The sequence below is a fragment of the Varanus komodoensis genome, unplaced genomic scaffold, assembly GCF_004798865.1.
Source record: "Varanus komodoensis strain SLA01 unplaced genomic scaffold, ASM479886v1 scaffold90, whole genome shotgun sequence".
NCBI lineage: Eukaryota > Metazoa > Chordata > Lepidosauria > Squamata > Varanidae > Varanus > Varanus komodoensis.
Genome location: NW_025336599.1, coordinates 889,449 through 906,145, shown reverse-complemented (window position 1 = coordinate 906,145; position 16,697 = coordinate 889,449).

Genomic DNA, 16,697 nt, shown 5'->3' with positions numbered 1-16,697 from the left:
AACTAAATTACTGCTTGGCATCATCTGGGCAGTGCATTTTTGATTCTTCTACAGTGTACAGGAATTTGCACCCTTATTTGATTATGTTGATGCAGTAAGTGACATGGCTCTTCTCGAAGCTGAAGACATGCTATTAATCTCCGATTGCCTCGTAATAAATGCTTGACCGTGCACAGGAGATGGCAAAAAGAGAGAGTCTGAGCAAACCTTAATCGTTAATAAGGTGCAGAGCTAGTCTATAACTGTCAAGCAATGACGGAAGAGCAGTGCCTTCTGTTTGCTGCTCGGAATAGAAAAAGGGGTCCTCCAGCAAGCAGGGAAAGCGGCCTCCCTCTCCAGTGGTTGGGGCTGGTGGAGCCGCGGCCCCCCTGATGTTTCACTGCACTTGCATCTGCGAGCTGCTCCCTGATTTGCATCCACCTGTATTGATTCTACATCACCACACCGTGTAAGTGACTTCTAGGGAGAAAGAAGCGAGGCGCAATTCTGTGCACCCTTAACTGCGGAGTAAAGCCTATGGTTGAACTTGATCTTGATGCAGCTTACTCCTCAGGGAGACACATGGGAAAATGGGCTGCACTCCCTGTATCTGGTCCATTATACTTTGGCATGTTCTCCTCTGTAGTGTTTTGAGGGTGTTTGTTTGTTTTTAATACAAGCACTGCGTCAGAACAGTTTGGTAGTGTGGAATGAAATTAACTGCTCACCAGGATAGCTAAATATCCAATCCACAAGCTGTTTGCAGAAATGCAACTATTAAGAGAAAAATACAGAAATATCCACAGCAATTTTCACACAGATTTTTTAAAAAGTCAAACATTCAGGATGAACCATATTTAGGATTGGAAAAATGAGATAAAATGAAGTGACAGTTTCATCCATCCCTACCTGTGGCAGGCTAATAGCACATTGGGCTACATAGGCTCTGTATTCTTTTCACTGTGTAAAATTGTAGGAAAATGTGTGTGTGACAAGCATGGCCTTCTCTCTTATGTGACAAAGCACTCTTCTGCTGCTAGAGAGAGTATAAGCATTCTCTGGATTGTATAGAATTTGACAGAAATATAGAAACTGAGCGAGTCATAAGGGGTCTCCTGGGCCATCTAGTCTGACCCCTGGCTCCAACTGACTCTGCTCACGACATGCCCACCATGTGCATGTCCAGCCTGTCCTTGAGCACCCGCACCGATGGGGCCTCAACCACTTCTTCTGCATGCAGTACTCACATGTGCCATTTTCCTCCCAACTTTTCAGCTCTTAACAAATCTTGGCCTTTATGAAAGCAAAGATATTTTTCTCTACTTTATGATGTATTAAATATGTCAACCTTGAAGAAACAACTTTTTATTTGCTAAAGGTACCCAGTTTTGAGCTTAGCAAGAATATTGTCAGCTCTCAAATGAGCGAAGCATCATGGAGAGCAAGTGCAAGTTTGTAGCTTACATAAGAACATGGAAAAGCCTGGCTGGATCAGACCCAGTGTTCATCTTGGCCATCCCTCCATTCACACAGTGGCCAAGCAGCTGCACACGGGATCCTCCAGGCGAACTGGCTGCAAGACCTTCTCCTGCCCAGCTCCTCAGCAACTGGTGCATGTGGGCAGGCCACCTCTTCTACAGGAGGTAGCCTACGTCCAGCAGGGCACGTGATACCTCTTTTATTTCTTAAGGTCTACTTTATTTAATCCTTTTATATCAAGGGGGGTTAGGGTTCGGCATAACTGTTTGGCCTTGAGGGACACATGAAGTGTTGGGGAGGGGATGGGATGGGATGGGATGGGAAGCACCTGTGCATGTGCTGGGATTTGGACATGGCTAAGCTGCCCCCCACAAAAGCCCCACAAGCAGACCCATGCAGCGTCGTGATTAGCATATTGAACTAGGTTTCTGCTCTTCTTGCTAAGTCTTAAATATCTAGGTCGCATACACTCAAAAATAACCTCCTTGCTATATCATGTATTTTGTTTACCAATCTGTTCTGAGAATACTGAGAGGTTATCATCCGTGCCACCAAGCCAGGACAGCATGAGCTAGTAGAGCGGTGTGCCCTGTGTCTGTCTCATAACCCGTAGACCTGGAGTGCATTGAAGTACGAAGCAGAGCATTTTTTAACTGCTGAAATATATTTCTGTTAAAAACAGGGTTGGGAGAGGTAAGGAAATCCATTCACTGCTGGCACCATTTTTAGGCACCGTTATGCCTTTACCTGTTTGAATGAGCCTCTTAATGTGTCCTTCGAATTCAGTGGTGAAGGGAAGCCACTAGCCGTTAAATCGCTGGCCAGTTTCTCTTGGAAGGCCAAAGATCAGCTTGTGGTTTGTGAGCTTCTCAAAAGCATTTAGCTGGTGGAAGGTGGACTTCTAGATTAAATGTATTTGGGGTGTTCTTGAGCCAGAGGGATCTCCAACAGTTGAGGGATCCTGCGTATGTGTTTTTGCTTGCAAGGACTGCACAAGCAAAGCGTGCATGCTGGCAGAACTCGGTCTTGCTGAAGTGCTCAACCCTGCCTCAAGACTGCTGTCCTGTGCCCATGGCAAATTGCAGTGTCTGTGTGGCAGGGGGGCAGATACAGGCATTTTTCCAAATTTACGTCTCAGTAGTGTTTGCCTCTCATCTGTACACGTTCAGCTCTCATCAATTCAAGCTTCTTTGTGTGCATTTAAAAAAAACTTCCTTTAAACCCCATTTTCCACATGCATGCATGTAGCCAAGCACTTTCTCTTTGGTCTGCAGAGTGGGTTTGAGTCTTTGGGTCGGGATTTACTGGGTAAATCCTGATTAACAAATGAAATGAAGGAAATTTCTCTGCATCCTTTCTCACAGCCAGCTCACCCCTACTTCATGCTACTGGTACCTGCTTGGGATGCAAGAGCTCTGCATTCCTACAACTAAGTAGAGCAGCCCAGCCTGGAAAAGGGTAGGGGTGGAATACAGTTTGTATGAGTTAGAAGAGGCTCAGTGTTGGCCTAGAAGCCTCATCTCTTTGGGTTCAACCCAAATCTCCCAACGTAACTTTATCCAGGGCATTTGCCATTTTTGTCTAAATCACCTTGTCATGGATAGAGCTTGTAAAGAGAAATTGGAGTCGCCGCTTGAATAGCGAGTCACTTCTTCCTGCAAGTTCTCAGCGAGTTTTACAGGGGTTGGAACAGGGTGAGGAATACACAGTGAAACTTCCTAGCAAAGAGAGATGCATTTTTATCATGTGCAGATAACAAAAAGTGTGGGCATGCGTGCACAGATGTGCACGCAGAAGAAGTGTAAGCTGTCCCAAGACGTCAGCAGTGGACGGGGTAGAAAAGCTTTCAACAAATAAATAAATGAGTTTTAAATGGGTGGCAAGAATTCCTTTATGCTACAGTTCTGCTGATGCAACACCATTGGTTTAACTCTTAGAAGGAGATCATGTTTCAGATGCCTTATAAGTGACAGCCTGACAGGCAGACAAAGGGCTTAAAATAGCTCTCTATCATTAAAATTAGTGGTTGGTTTCTTTCTAAGGTGGGTGTTTTTAACTTGTCAGCTTGGGACGTCTGCTGTTACACAATGCCATTTCTCCATCTTAAAGTGGCAAGAAAAGGCTGAGATGTAAAATTTCTGGATATTTGGAGACACGGGGGGAATATTTTATGGAGGGGAATATTTTTCAGTTTTATCATACTTTGGGTGGAATACAATGTTTGCAAAAAGAAAAATGGACAATACCAGTGCTCTTTGTACGTCTAAACGCACTGAGCTGTTTTAGGAGAGCCTTTGCCAACAATGTGCCTACCAGTATTTTGGAGTTCAGGTCCTATTGACCCTGAGTGTAATTACCAGTGGTCTGGAGTACTAGGAGAGGTAGTCCAAAACATTTGGAAGACCTTGGACTGGGAAAACCTGCTTTAGGAACCCAACATGTATGGTATGTTTAACTTGGCTTGCTCATAAACTTAGCATTAAAATTAAAAAACCACACTTTTTAAAAGCAAGCGCCACTGGCAAATCTGTCCCTATTAAGTGAATAACATGCTTTCAAATTTGTTACACCAAACATGCTAATTTTACGACCAAACCAAATTACACATAATTTACATTTAGGGCACATTTACATTTGCAGTTTCCTGAACTTATAGGATTACAGCCATCATCTCTAGGACATGAAAAGTCTGTCCTAGGTAGGATGCCGAGAATCCACACTCTTGGCACATTTATTAATTTATTTAATGTTTTTATCTGTCATCCAGTACCAGAGTCTCTGAATAAAAAACAAAACAAAACAAAATGTAGCAACAGCATACCAACAAACAACACACTGTACCCAACCATTATGATAAAAACAAAGATAAAACCCATGGTATGTTAAAAATGTTGGGAAAATAAAAAGGGTTACAGCTTTTATAAAAGAATAAATCAACGTGCCAGGCAAACCTCCATGGGGAGGAGCATGGACCCTCAGCCACTGCAAATCTTCCATTACAAATCCTATCCACATTTACCTGGAATGCAAATCCTATATGGATTTCCCTGGGAACAAGTCCCAGGTGAGTGTCTATAAGATTTATAGAATCCTACAGTTGGAAGGGGCCTAGCAGGCCATCAGCTCCAACCACTTGCTCAGGGCAGGATTCAGGTCACCCATCCAGATTTCAACCTGGCCCGACCCTGCTTCACTTCTAAGATTAGGCAGGATCAGATACTTCAGGCTGTATAGAAGCTTCCAGGTGCTTTGCACTGTTTGCAAGGAGGAGATGCTGAGGCATAGCTGGACTGCACGAAAATATTGAGCTTCAGCTTATTGGCCCAAAGCCAGTCCATTACCAAGCCCAGGCACTGGCCAGGAGTGGACACTCGCTCACCTGGATTTGATGAGAACGAGGGGTGCTGCTGAGTGTTGGCAGTGCACTGACGACATTTCAGCCCGTGCCTCTGAATGACCTCTCCCAGTGGTTTTATGGGCATGTTAAAAAACATGGAGGCTAAGATAGAGCTCTGTGGGACCCCATGTCTAACGAAGGGAACTTCAGCAAGTCGCCCCTGGAACATCTGGATGTAGTGGGAGAGGAATATGCAGTATTGGCTCTTGTTTCTAAGGAAGTTTAGGGAAACTGCTGCGCATACTACTGTTTGTTTAAGGAGTTCTGGCCTAAAGGGGAAAACATTATTAATTCAGCTGGGAAAGATGCTCTCACCTGTTAGGAATGGTAAGCAACCATATTAGTTTATGAATCTTGAAACAATCTCAGCCTGCTCTGTGAAAAGTGGCGTTGCATTCTCCTTCCTTTCATAATGCATTTGTGTTCCTTTGGAAAGGTTGCACCTAGCTGTGTTTCTCTGAGCTAGGGAGAATATATTGAAGGTTTTGTAACTGAGACAACGTTCTCTAGTAACAGTATCTACTCCGCAACCGTGTTAGGAAATTGTGGCAGTGAATTCTGCAGCCTTAACTATAAAAAAGCAACCTCGAGGAATCAATGGCTCACTGATCAGACACATTTGCTGGCACTGGCCGTGTTTCTTTCACGTGATGCTTCAGATGGTTCACACACACTTGGTTAAGATCAGAGTGATATCATTGAATGTTCTTGAGCATCTATCTAGAAGCACAAGGCCTTCCGGAACATAACCCAAACTGTCAAGAATATGCGTTTCCCTCCATATTATTTATTTATTTAAAACATTTGTATGCTGCCTGTTGCACTGTAACATCTCTAGGCAGCTCACAGTCAGACGATTAAAACCATTCAAAACTAAAACAGCAATTACTCCTAAATCCGATAAATAAACAACAGCAATTAAAAAGCAAATAAAATACAAAAAGTGGTTTAGTGGCATCAAATGTTAAAATGTTTTTTCTAAAGGTAGGTCTTCACCTGGTGTTGAAAAGAGTATATGGAAAGCACTGGGTGAACCGGGTGAGCCTCTGCAGGGAAAGTGCTCCAAATATGGGAGCAGCTGCAGAAAAGGCCCTCTTCCGAGCAGCCATCCCTCGCACCCCCCTGAGGGAGGGCTCCTGCAGGAGGGCCATCTGCACAGATCTCAAAGGATGGGTGTAGGCGCTCCTTAAGGGAACCGGGGCCTAAGCCATTTAGGGCTTTATACACAAGCACCTGGAATTGGGCCTGGTGAGCAATGCAGATCTTTCAGGATAGGCGTTATTTGGGCCACTCTAGGAGCTCCTGTCACTAACGGAGCAGCCCGACTCTGTGCCACTCGTAATTGCTGGACCATCTCCAAGGGCAGCCCCATGTAAAGCACATTGTCATAATCTAGTCCAATAATAATCTAATTCAATAATTTAGTTGGATGTTACCAGTGCATGGGTAACTGTTTTCAGACTCTGTCCAGGTCGGGACGAAGTTGATAAATCTGCTGCAGCTGGAGGAAAGCACCCTGATCACCGAGTTTATCTTGTATTCCAGGAGCACCCCGATTGTGGAGCCTGTTGCTTAGGGGGCTTGTGAGCCCACCTGGGGCAGGGCAGTGCCCTGCCAACCTGTCAGGTGACCCCCTTGTTAGTAGCACTTCGGTGTTGTTCAGATTGAGCCTTCTTATGGGTTGAGCCGCATTATTGCAGCGAAACTCCATGGCAGCCATTGCGCTCGCATTTGTGGACCTCTCTCTTCCTCAGCCTGGGCTTAGAAAGTGGCCCAAACCAAGCAGTCCATGAATGGCTCGGGAACGATGGTTTTGTCACTGGCAACCTACTTCACATGCAGCATCGCAGGCAAGGGGTGGGATGACATGATGTTGAAGAGTGATGCCACTTGCGCAGCAATTGCATGGGACTTCAGTCCTGGCAGCAGCCCCGCCAACCCTGGCCATGCTCCCCTTGAACTCAGACCTATGGCCGCGACAAAGTGCATCCGAGTCCCGGGAACCGAGTCCAGGAATCAGTCAAGTGCCCACCTCTTCTTCCATTTCCTCCATGTCCCTAATTGTGACTCTATTTTGTAGTATGTTTTTATTTAAATAAAAAATTTCAACCTAAAAAAAAATAATAATAATTTCAACCTAATTGTGACTCTACTTGCATGTTGAGAAACTGGGCATAACTTGGAGCATCCTTAAATGTCTATTCATAAAAATTACATTAGAGAGATAATTTTAATGAGGAATGAAGGAAATAACTATTTTTGGAAACTTACAGAAATAATTAAAAAAGCATTTCCCCCAATGACTTAATTATTTCCAGAAAAATTTACATCTCTAGTCTATGTATAAAAGTTTTATTTCATCATTTTTAGAAATAATTTGGAAGGAATAAAGCCTGTGTAGTAATATATAAATATGTTGCTTGAATATTTTATTCATTATTCTAAAAGAAAACATTTCATAATCAAAAGCTTTCCCCTTTTTTCCAAGAACAAAGGGAAAACAGCCTTTGGGGGGAAATAGAGACAAGCCATTTTTCCTCCAAATGTTTACAGTAATTTTTTCTGAGCCCTCGTGTCACTTGGAGAAGCCTCATGTAATGGGCATATACTCCTTGCTGCCTATTTTCACCAGAAGGAGTACTTGTGAGGCTTCAGGTAGATGGTAAACCAAGGGAATTTCTTTCAACTGAGAAGTGGTAGCTGACTCCAGCAGGAGACACATTGATTGATTGGCCCTGGCAGGGATGGCCTCCCCTGAAATAGGCTGTGGAGGATGAATTTCACCTCTGCATGGTTGGCTGGCCCCACTGTAGGTCTTGTGTGCAAGCGGTTCACCTGAGGCTTGTGTCTCACCTCTTTCTTCCACGCTGGAGGTCAGCTGAACATGCAGAGACACCTTGTCTCCCAAAGAGCCCCCGGGGACTCTGCATGCATGGCTTTGATTGAGTTAGGGAATCAACTGTCCAGGAATAATGAGGACCATGAAGAGTGTTGGTTGGATGGAGATACTGTGACTCCTTCTACCATGACAGAAGGATGGGCAAGAGGGGCTCCACTTTGCACAGAAGCCATGCTACGGGAATGCCGCTTTTCCTGAAATTCTTTGATCCCTAAAGTGTAGACCTGCCACCCCAAGCTCAAGATGCTTCTTGTTCAAATACCAATAATGAAGAACCCCTGGCTGGATGCATGGAATTCAGGGAAGAAAATGTGCGGAATCAGCTAGGTGTTCCTCTGATAACCCTTCACAACCCTAGTGTGGCTGAGGTTAATTAATCTTGGCTGTGCCTCATCTGGTATCTCTGTTTAATCACACACATGCAACATGTTCTATGAAGCCTGAGATCTTTGAGGTGTTTTTTACCTCCTTCCAAAGAGAAATGGTGCTAGTTTCTTTCCTTTTCCCCCCTCTTCCCATGCTGACTTCTGTTTCATAGGTTTCAGCATTGTGGTACTATCTTCATTTTACCATGATAAGAGATGCTATTTTGTGATAAGGAGCAAGGATTCTGTTTTGAATCTTGGTAGTGTGATATGGAGAGAGTTTTAAAAGACCTGGGAAGAAGAGGCCTTAAGCCTCTGTGTGAAAAAAGTTCTCATTAGCACAAACCTGTGATGACTCTTCTGCACTGGGGATCAGCCGCTCGACAACCGGAGGGCAGAATACCCCCCAGAGGCACAGCCGGGCTCTCCTGTCACTCAGACGTAGGAGCAAAATGAAGGTGGCGTGGTAGCAACACTGCCATGGGTCACTTTGGGAATACGTGTTGTAGGTTGGAAAGACAGAGCCCTATCTCCAGGGAGCCTACTTATTAGTGAAGGGTAGATTCTCAGGCCAAATGGAGTCCTCATCCTCTTCAAAGCTGGAACTGAAGCAGAGACACTGGCCTTGAAGGAAGCAACAAAGAATATCGATGCAAACACAGTTCGCGGGTGGGGGAGGAGTGAAAGGTGGGAACAGCGAGGATTTTGGGAGAGGATCCTTTAGTGTGCGTGCTCAGAAGCTCACAGGCCATTCAGAACTGAATACTGAGTCCCTGATACACTGATCCAGGCATGCTGCAAAGGTGAGCCTTTGGATCACTGCATTTTGACCAACAAGTATTAAATGTGTGGTTTTGGTAATTATAAGGTTAATATTTGGGATGAAACACTTGTGAGAGATCTGGGTGCACTTTTGATCCCGCTTCCCTTAAAACTTTCTGAATGCTATCTTAGCAAGAACCTGCAAATTTACCTTGAAATGTTGCTTTCCGTTATCTTAGGGAAGGAGAAACCTATCATGAGATCTTGCTGCTTGCTTATAATTCTTGTTGCCCATGGGCTTTTGCTTTACCTTGTTGTCGTCATCGTCATCCTGCCAAGAGCAGGGCTTGTGATTTTAACCACAGCCAGTAAATAGAGAGGCAGAACACTGGGAATTGCGGTGCAAGGGAGGCTGAACCCTTTTCAGGCAGTGGACTAAATGCACTTTCAGAGAAGCTCTTGGGTTGGGTTCCACTGGGCCAGTATCAAAGGGGAATATTTGAGCCTGATCCTCTTACTACCAGCAAGTCCTCATGAGATGCACAGCATTTTTGGAATGGAGGGAAAACTGCACAAAACTTAGGAAACCACAAAACCATTTTTTTTTTCCTTTTTTGGAGATCTATTAAAGGAAATGGAGTGGGGTTACAGGAAGGGGTATGGCCAACAGGAGAATTCCAGAGGGCTAGCATGAGAAGCCAGGCTGTCCAGACTATCCCACTACTCTGCAGTGTAGACTAGGCAGCCTGGTCCCCACACAGAATCCAACTGGCATGCAAACCATTCCTACTCGGCCCAAATGGAGCCTTCCACACTAGGAAGCTGCAAGTGTGAGCACAACCCAGGCATGCCTTTCTTGGGAGACTTCCCCAACTCGTGTTCAAGTGTGAAAGCACGGGCTTCTGAGCGTGTGTGGGTGTGCCCTTGCGCACATCATTTCCCTCCCAAAAGCACACCTCTTCATGCTTTAGTCCGGCCAGGGCAATGCATTTTTTAAAAAAATACATACTTTATTGAGGAAAAGGAAGATACTCACATCTGGGAATATGAGTGGGAAGAACTGGGCTTCGTGGAGCAAATTTGGGAAGCTCAAAGAATTTGAGCATTGCATGTTCATCCATACTTAAGCTGAAACTGGAAGGGCTGCTGACTGAGGGTCGTATGTGATTGTACCCTTTTCTGGAATCTGCCCCCAGACAAAATTGACAAGGTGTTCCTGTGCGTGCTAAGGTTTCTCCTTATCACTGGTCTGGCTGCTACTGTGTTACAAACCCGATGGGATTTGGGGCGGGGGGAGCACATAAGCATCTCCAGCTTTCATCTCAAATATGCCGGCACCTTTCATATTTTGCTGCATTGCATAACAGTATTTCTTAAAATCCTTGTTCCTCCTTTCCCCAATTCTATCTTCTGAGATGCTTGTCACATGAAGTTGACATGGAGATAATTAGTGCCAGGAGAACTTGTTATGACATTTTGTTTTTACTGATGATTTGATTAGTTAACAAAATAAAACACACACGCTCACACACACGGGCATAGCAGGAAGAAAACCAGTGGTTGTCTGCAGCAGCCAATTGGGATAAAATTAATGTTGCTTCTGTCGTAATTCATTTTCATTACAGAAGATCCTGTCTCAATGCAGAAAGTCTGATGACAACATCATTGTCTTCTGAATTAACTGGGTGATGAGTGTTTTACTGTATGACTCTCTGAATTAGCAGTTAAGCTATTAGCCCTGTTGTTCTTTCTGGGTTGTGCAGAAAGAACATGACACCTGTGCTTTGTTGATGTGCTCATGTATATTTGCATGTCCGTATCTTAGCTTTGGAAGCCAGTCCCTGTCTGTCCCGGGTTGTGGTATCTGCAGGTTTCTCACTACTCCTCAACCTGCTTGTAGCACAGCTGTAATGTAAAGATGGGTTTGAGCCTGGCATTTTTGTAAGAGAGCATCAGTGGTGAGATGTCCATGACCAGGGGGCAGAGATGGACCCACTCTGCAAGTCTTCCCAGTAAAACATACTGGAGAATTTATTCATTGATGTCTGGGCTTCATCTTCCAAAATTTTCACTCAAGGGGTTTTACAATCATACATGAACTTGAATATAACAAATAAAAGTAAAAGCAAAATGAAATCAAAAGCAAGAAGGAAAAAGTAAGATCAAACCAAATAGTGTTACAGGTCTTTTTTAAATGAAATGTCAGGTTTCTTACATGAAATCTTTTCAACTAATGAATAGTTAAAGGTGATGTACCCCTATATATTATACGTATAGCAAAATATACTGATGTTCTTAGGGATAGTTATGCACAGACCTCAACAAGGGCAGCATTGGATGCCCCCATGAAAACACCTGCTTCCAACTAAATGCCCCACCATGCTTTTAATCCATTCTGTTGTTGAAAGTCACCGCATGTCCTGCCACTATTGCAATCCCAGCCTTTCAGCTGTTGAAAGGAAAGGGGGATTCATTTCCATGGACCTTGCAATGAGTTTCTAAAGAGGGGTCGCTAGTTAAAAAGAATGTGCATGCTCATAAACATGATTGACCACAAAGTTTGTCTGCTTAATGACCCCCTCCCGAAAGGCAGCAGCCCTTGGGAACTCCCAGAACACGTGAGTGAGGGAAACGTTTGGTGTGCCCACTGTTCAGTGGGCCGGGTGATGGCCACAAAAGGAGGTGCAGGTCAGCTGTGAACATGTATTCCTGTCACAATAGGTCAGAGAGAAGCTAGGAAGGACTGTGATGGATCAGTACAAGAGTTTGTCTGTTCCCGTATTCCACTGCACACCAGCTGTGTTTCAGAAACCCACAGCAGGGCATGGATGCAACAAAGACCTTCCCACTGCTGGTGTTCAGAGCCGTGCTGTCTCTGATAGCAGAGAGAATTTTTGGCCATCGTGGACAGTCACCCAGCCGCCTCCTCTCTTACATCCACCCAAGTTGCATGGTGATCACACATCCTGTGATTGTGGATGCCATAGTTGAACTCTGCACTACACGAAGGAGGCCTTCCTTTTTGCCTGATAGCAGAAATGGGATGAGCAGCGATGGGGTAAGACAGCACACAGAACTGCAGTGCAGCTGGAAGGGTCTCGGGAGGCCACTGAGTCCACCTCCCTGCTCTGCTTCCTCATGTGGTTGCCCATCCCGCTGCAGCCCCATACCTTTCCAGCTTAGCAAAGACTGACTTCAGAAGTTAGTGAATTAAATGCTCAGGAGCCTGCAGGCCGGGCAGTGATGCCCCCATCTCAATCCTGCTTAATCCCCAGCCTGCCCACTACTCCCAAATCCATCCTGTTCTCCAGCAAAGCAAGAAAATTGTGGCAGACCAGGGTGCTGACTACAAACAACATGTTCCCTGGGGGAAAACGGATGCTCTGCCTTGGCTTCCTTTGCAGTGTGGCCGCTAACTTCATAGGCCTGATTCAGACACTTTGCTTTCAGGGTTGGATATCTCCATCTCCCTCCTTTTCACCCAACGTTGTGCAGTTCCAGAGGAGGGCAGGGTCTCTGGGCAAGGGAAAGGTTACCAACATGGAGGCTACCTGTTGCCTCTGGAGGACTCAGTCAAGTCCTCCTAAACATTCAACATGAATGCAATGCCTCTGGGTATGTGCAGAGTGCCTTACAAAAGCTGCCCACAGAGTCCCCGCCGCCTTTTTAGCCACAAGTTAAAATTGCTTTCTTGGTTGACACTTTGCTGAGTCATTACGAAGAAAGCAGTTTTAATTTGCTTCCTATTTGGCCCTGAGAGTTGGTGCCTATTCTGAACCTCTGGACACATTTTACCTCTAACCTGTGGATTTAAATTCAGTCCTGTATGTGTGCTTTGGATGCTTTCATGTTCCTGGTTCCTGACTCCTAGCAGAGCAGGGGAAGCTGCCCCAGCCAGTCTAGGGCCTCTGGGGTACAAGCAGCCAGGCTCCCAGGCAGCGAGCGACCCAAATGAGTGAACGGGGAGAGCAAACAGGAGTTTGGCGGAGGAGGTCAGTGGGGAGGTCCCTAACATGCCCCCCCATTTCTCTTCTTTATTTCACCTTAATCCTCCCCACCAGTGCATACACGTGCGGACACAGACTCTTGTTGTCTTCCTTGTAACACACTCCCATGTACTAGTAGAACTGTGTTACTAACCTTAGTGAAGACATTCGAAGCACCAGTGGTCACAACAGCCCTCCCAAAGACAGAATCACTAAGGTTACACAAACAGTGGACCTAGGAGACTCCACACTGGAGGTGGCCTGCAACTACTGCAGCAGCTGCACACTAGTAGCCCTGTTGCAGGAAAAGGCGCGAGCACCGGGGCAGTGAGTGTCCCCCCGCCAGATAATAAAAGAAAGCGAAGAGTCCTTAGAATGAACAGAGGAGCTGTAACCGCTAAGCGCAGTCCAGAAGCTGGAAGAGCATCAGCAAGCTGAGGCAGCAGGCAAGAGCCCTGAGGGAAGGGAAAACGAGGAAACTCGCTGGAACAGGGTGACAGATGCAGAAGACCTGGAAAACACTCCACACCAGTGGAAGCAGTGGGCCTCTGGAACTGCTTTAAGGTACTTGAGGAGGGGACATGTTGTGAGAAACCCGCTGTGAAAGAACCGCACGACACACTGTGCAACCCTGAAAAAGAGACAAAAGGCCAGTCAAGAAAGGAAAAGTATAGCAAAGTTGGCAACACCTAAAGGAGAAGAGTGAAAGTTGTGGGAGATTCCCTGTTGTGCAAGATGGAAAAATATGTATGCTGCAACAACCCAGAGAACCTTTAAGTATGTTGTCTCCCTGATGTCAGGATTGAAGATATAACCAATAAGTTCATACAGCTCATACAACCCACTGACAAACACTCCTTCCTTCTGTTCCATGTCAGAAATAAAAGCAATACCTGAAGAAGTTTTGATGAAATACCATCAGACTTTGAAGCACTAGGGAGGAAAATAAAAAAAAAGTTTGGCTCAGATAGTCTTCTTCTCAATCCTACCAGTATGTGGAAGAAGAACTGTTAGGAAAAGAAAAATCCTTCAAGTGAATGACTGGCTATGATGGTGGTGCCATTGGATTCTGGGACCACAAGCTAAGGTTCCTGGAAGATGGACGCTTGGCAAATGATGGGCTGCAGCGCACAAAGAACGGGAAGCAGATGTTTGGCCACTGCATGAAAAAGTTCATCAGGAAGGCTTTAAACTAAAACCTGTAGGGGAGGGAGATGTGTAGCATGGCATACCATAACCTGACAAAGATATATATTTCAGCAGAGAAAAAACCTCAAGCGGGGCCCAACACCAGTTTCCCAAAAAACCTAGTAAGAAAACCAGGGCACAGCGAGAATGAACTTCGATGTCTCTACACCAGTGCCCAGAGTATAGGAAACAAACAACATGAACTTGAGCTCACAGTGCATGAGGGCAATTATGATCCTATTGGAATAACTGAAACTTGGTGGGATGAATCACATGACTGGAACTCTACAATTGATGGATACAACCTGTTCAAGAAAAATAGAAAGGCCAAAAAGGGAGGTGGAGTTTCACTATGTGTAAGAGACACATATATCTGCACAGAAATGCAAGAAGAGGAACTTAATAGCCCCATCGAAAGCATTTGGTTTAATTTAAACGGGGGAAAAATAGGAAAAACATAGTTGCAGGCCTCTATTACTGACCACACAGTCAAAAGGAGGACAAGGATGCGACCTTCAAAAAGCAACTTGCCAGCATTTCCAAGAAGAATAATGTAGTCATCATGGGGGACTTCAATTTCCCTGATACATGCCGGGAGACAAATTCTGCCAAGCATGCCCCCCCCGCACCCAAAGAGATTCCTGACAGTGTCACCGACAACTTTCTCCAACAGGAAGTAGAGGAAGGTACAAGAGGATCAGCTGTCCTCGATTTAATCATAACTAACAGGGATGGCCTGGTGTACAAAATAAGAACCATGGGAACCCAAGAGGGATCGGAAATCTTGAAAAAGAAGATTCTCCAAGCACAACTACAAGCAATTCCATCAAGACTAAAGTGTAGAAGAGAGCAGAGGAAGCCCACATGGTTCCACAAAAGGTTAAGTGGCAGCCTGAAAGAAAAGAAGAGCATGTACAGGAGGCAGAAGCAGGGCCAGGCCACAAAGGAAGGATATAAGCAAATAGCAAGGGATTGCAGGGACGGCATCAGGACGGCTATAGCAGGAAATGCACTGAGAATAGCAAAGGTTGCTGAGAACAAGAAAGCCTTCTTCAGTTACATCCTTCTTCAGTTACATCCAGGTGTCCAGCTACTTAAAGTGCATAGCAGAATGATAATAGATGACAAGGAAAAGGCAGAAATGTTACTTCAATTCCGACTTCACCTCAGTCTTCTCCCACAAGGAAACCTACCACCAAGAGGAAGCACAAGCTGGAAGTGAGAGATGGCAGCCCAAGACTGACAGGCAAATGGTCAAGCAATACTTAGGTGGAATCAACACTTTCAAATCTCAGGGCCCAATAAACTCCTTCCCAGAGTCATAAAAGAGCTAGCAGAGGAACTCTCAGAAGCACTGACTATTATCTGATTATCAGATAAGATAAATCTTGGAAAACAGAAGTGCCAGATGACTAGAGAAGGGCTAACATTGTCCCTATCTTCAAAAAGGGAGAAAAAGATGAAGCAGTTAGTCTGACATCAATCCCTGGAAAACTTCTGGAGTAAATTATTAAAAAATCCATCTGCAAACATCTTGAAGAAAATGCAGTGCTTAATAGAAGCCAACAGGGATTTAACAAAAATAAATCCTGCCAGACTAATTTAATCTCATTGTTGACTGGTTAACCTCCCAAATGGACAAAGGGAACACTGTGAACATAATCTGCCTAGGCAAAGCTTTTGCCATAGTGCCACATGACATTGTGATAAGTAAATTAGCAAAAACTGGACTAGATGGAAAAACTGTTTGGTGTATCCAAAATTTGCTGCTGAATCGGGCACAAAGAGTGCCCATCAATGGCATCTCCACAAACTGGAGCAAGGTAACTAGTGGGGTGCCACAGGGTTCAGTCCTGGACCCAGTGCTCCTCAACATCTTTACTAATGATTTGGATGAAGAGGTACAAGGAATGATAATCAAATTTGCAGATGACTGGGTGGAATAGCAAAAACCCGGAAGACAGAATGAAGATCTAGGGTGATCTTGATAGACTTGAATGCTGGGCTGAAAGCCACAGAATCATATTTAGTAAGGACATGTGCCAAGTCCTCCACTTAGGGGGAAAAAACCCAAATGCATAGATACAAGATGGGAAATTCATGGCTCAACTGAACTGAAAAAGAAAAAGACCTTGAAATAATTGTGAACAACAGTCTAAATATGAGCCAACAATGTGAGGCAGCTGCCAAAATGGCAAATGCTTTTTTGGGGTGAATTAATAGAAGTATGACTTATAATAGAAGTATACCTGGATTTCAGCAAGGCCTTTGACAAAGTGCCCCATGATAAACTGAGGAGTTTTGGGATACACCAAAGCACTGTCCGGTGGATTAGGGCATGGTTGACTGACCGAAAGCAGAAGGTAACCATTAGTGGGGAATCATTGGGATGGCGGCCAGTGACAAGCGGGGTCCCCCAGGTCTCTGTCCTGGGGCCGATCCTGTTTAATCTTTTCATTAACAACATGGAAGAAGGGGTGAACAGTCTGCTGATCAAATTCGCAGACGACACTAAAACTGGAGCAGTGGCCACAACTGAGGAGCAGGTACTCCGGATCCAAAAGGATCTGGACAGACTATGGAAGTGGGCAGGAGACAACAGGATGGCGTTCAATGTGGATAAGTGCAAGACCTTGCACTTA